A 3,274-nucleotide genomic window follows, 5' to 3' on the forward strand; every position below is an offset into this window, starting at 1 on the left:
AAAGCAATATCCGGGGCCAGCAAAGCTGTTGGTATTGTAGGCTTGTAGCTTGTCCTGCAAACAACTTCCAGTCCTTTGACCACTACAATATATTTCCTTCAGGAACCCCCTGTGTTTCCCTCTGCCTCTCACTCCCATCTTGCGTATATGCAGCTCCTCCTGGTGTTCATATTACCTCTCTTTTCACAAGTCTCGACTCCATTCATGTTACATTAATTTGTGGGTGGTACTCTGGTCCGGAGGATAAGGATAGGCTGATATGATTTTAGCTATATAAGGAGGGAGAGTGTGGAAATTACACTGGAGCACCCAGGTGCTCCACCCATGCACATCTGTACCGTAGCTGCCCATTTAGATTCGGACCGATCCAATTCAATGCGCTGTATTAATCTTGGGAAACGTTCCCACGCGGTGCGCCGGCCGAAGCTTTCGACCGGTCCCGCGCTAGCCACTCGATCGAGGCCATCGTACGCCTCGCGCGAGCCCCTGCCCCCGCCTTATCTTCTTTCTCCAATCCCCTTCTCTCTTAGCCGCATCCACGCACGGGGGTCGCCGCGCTCCTGGTCTTCCTCCTTCAGATCCCGTCGTCGCCATGGATGTGCCCGTCACCATGCCCGCTCCCTTCGCCATGGCCGCGCGCGGTGAGGCCAAGCACTGGGATGCATCTGACAAGCAAGCGGTGTTACAACCGGCGTCCAAATATGCTACGACCGGTGAGCCAAAGTGCTGCAACGGGCATAATTTTTTGCTACTACGGACGGTGACCGCGGTGACCACACTTGCAGATGCTGCAACCGCTCTAGCTAGATGCTGGAACCGGCATGATTTTTTGCTACTACGAGGTGGTGACCGCGGTGACCACGCGCCCACAGATGCTGCAACCCGCTCTCGCTAGATGCTGGAACCGGCAACGGAAAATGTTGAAACCACGATGTTCATTTGCTGGAACTGGCGAGGTGATTTGCTACAACCGAAGACGCTAATGTTCACGACTTGCACGGCGACTACAACTAGCGGGGACGGCCATGGTGTTCTTTTGCTACAACCGTGACCATGTTTTGCTACGACCATCATTAAAATCGTTGCCACGATGGCGGCTGTGTGTTCGCGACCTGCACGGTGAGCTACAACCGGTAGCAGACGGCCATAATGTTTTTTGCTACATGCTTCAACCGGCGTCGGAATTTGCTACAAACGGCATCGCATACTGCTGCCACCGGTGTCACGTTTTGCTACAATGCACAATCGACCTTGCGTTTTTGCTACAATCGATGTGGCTTTTTGCTACAACCGTTTCCATTTTTTGCTACATATGTTCAGGTTGAGCCGCGACCCGACGACGGCGGCGATGACTTTTTTGCTGCAACCGTAAGAGATTTTTGGTACATCCAGCAACAATTTTTGCTACATCCACTCTTTTTTCGCCGGCGACGATACAATGGCGAGATACAACCGCCGGCGACGATGACAAGTTTTTTCGCTGAAAAAGCTGCAATGGGCATCGTCAAAAGCTGGAACCGGCCATCAGCGAAGCTGCATCTAGTGTGGTGGTGCCCCTACAGCCATGTCGGGCACCTCTCGCGGAGCTTGACGCCCATGGCCATGGCGACAACCCTCGCGGAGCTCGACGGCCATGGCCATGGCAGCACCCCTCGCGGAGCTCGATGCCGATGGCCATGGCAGCACCCCTCGCGGAGCTCGACGCCCACGGCCATGGCAGCACCCCTCGCGGAGCTCGACCGGCGGCGAGCGCGGCGACCGGCGGCGAGCGTGGAATCCAGTAGCGGGGGCGGCGGAGAGAGAGGTCCAGGTGACGGGTGACGGCCGGCGGCCGGGAGAGGAGAGAAAGAAAGAGAGGGGAAGTCAACGCGGGGAATCGGACGGCTCCTAATCGCGCGCATCCAACGGCTAGGGCTGGACCGGCCGAAACTGTTCGGCCGGCGCACCGGCGCCTAGCATCGCCCATTAATCTTTGTATCCATGAAGCACTTGTTCGTAAACATCTCGTATATGCATGTGGTCTCCTACGAGCTGGCCCCACCTGTAAGATTGGTTATGTTCCACCAATGGCCCACACTGGCGCATTGAAGGCCACCGCACTCTGCAGCATATCTACCCCGCCTGTCCACTGTTCCTCTTCCTCATCCTCTTTCCGTTCCCCACTTCATCTCTCCCAGGTCTAAACTTCTCGAGCTCCCTGTTCCGGCGAAATGTGTGCCTCGTCATCGACCTACCAGTCACTCGTGCCCACACTGCCACCCACTTGTTGCCGCCCCTCCGGACGAAGCTCCGCTGCCATATCACCTCCAGCCGGCGACGGATTCAACCTCCTACGCCGCACAGGAACATCGATGGATTCGGGTGCGAGCCGGTCACTGCAGATCCGGCATGGGCTGAGACTTTGGGGATGAAGGTCGGCGACTATGCAAGGATCCTCGGTGGTTTGGTGTTGAGTCTTTCCTCGTATTTTCTCTCTGTAAATTTTTGTTTCTCAAATTTTCTCTCTGAGGTGTTGAGATCGTTTTTTCTTTCCTTGTTTTTTCTCTGAAAATGTTCTTTCCTCAAAATTTCTCGCTGAGGTTTTCTACTTTTTTTTCGTCAACTCTGACACCATTGGGTATGCAACGGCGGCGGCCAGCAGCAGAAGTACGCAACGCTAGCCGCTGGGGTAGCGACTGCCTGTGGCGGCGAGAAGCGAGCAGCAGCTGCAGTACGCGGAGCTGGGGCAGGGGCAGGCCATGTCGTCGAGCAGTGGCAGCCCGTGGCGTCAGCGAGCAGCAGGAAATAGGTGGCACAGACAAGATGGGGAGCAGTAAATCCATGCCGCCAACTCTCAACGTCCTCCTCATCCCGAGGATCCTCAATCTAGCGCCGTTCTGTACCTCTTCCTGAATCTCAACTGAACCTGTAAATAAGATCTCTGTAGTTAGCCTACTTCTTTTTTTTTTGCGAAAAATCACCTGGTTAATTGTTACCTGCCCTTCGATCCAGGAAGTTCATGTGAAAATTAAAAAGTTCCAGGAAGTTTAGGTTTATATGTAGCTTCTCTGTCAGCCAAGATGTAACCAGGATAGTATTAAGTTCCAGGAAGTTTACTTAATATCTTAGAAGACAAAGATCCTTCTTTAAGTTCCAGGATGTGGATTTTTGACTAAGCCGAATTTAATTGTGAGTAAGATGTTTTTTTACTTATACCCAAGAAGCTAGATATATTACGTAAACCAGGATATATTTCTGTCTTCCAAGGTGTATTTTTTGCCTTATAACCAAGAAG

General features: G+C 53.2%; 1 long non-coding RNA gene across 1 annotated transcript; it reads left to right on the forward strand.

Moving 5' to 3' along the window:
• Positions 1-2,146: 2,146 nt before the first annotated feature.
• Positions 2,147-3,035, forward strand: LOC119273396. Its single transcript, XR_005134845.1, has 2 exons — positions 2,147-2,413; positions 2,642-3,035. It is a non-coding gene; the product is annotated as an uncharacterized LOC119273396 (long non-coding RNA).
• Positions 3,036-3,274: the final 239 nt, after the last annotated feature.

This window comes from Triticum dicoccoides, chromosome 3A, assembly GCF_002162155.2.
Source record: "Triticum dicoccoides isolate Atlit2015 ecotype Zavitan chromosome 3A, WEW_v2.0, whole genome shotgun sequence".
Taxonomy (NCBI): Eukaryota; Viridiplantae; Streptophyta; class Magnoliopsida; order Poales; family Poaceae; genus Triticum; species Triticum dicoccoides.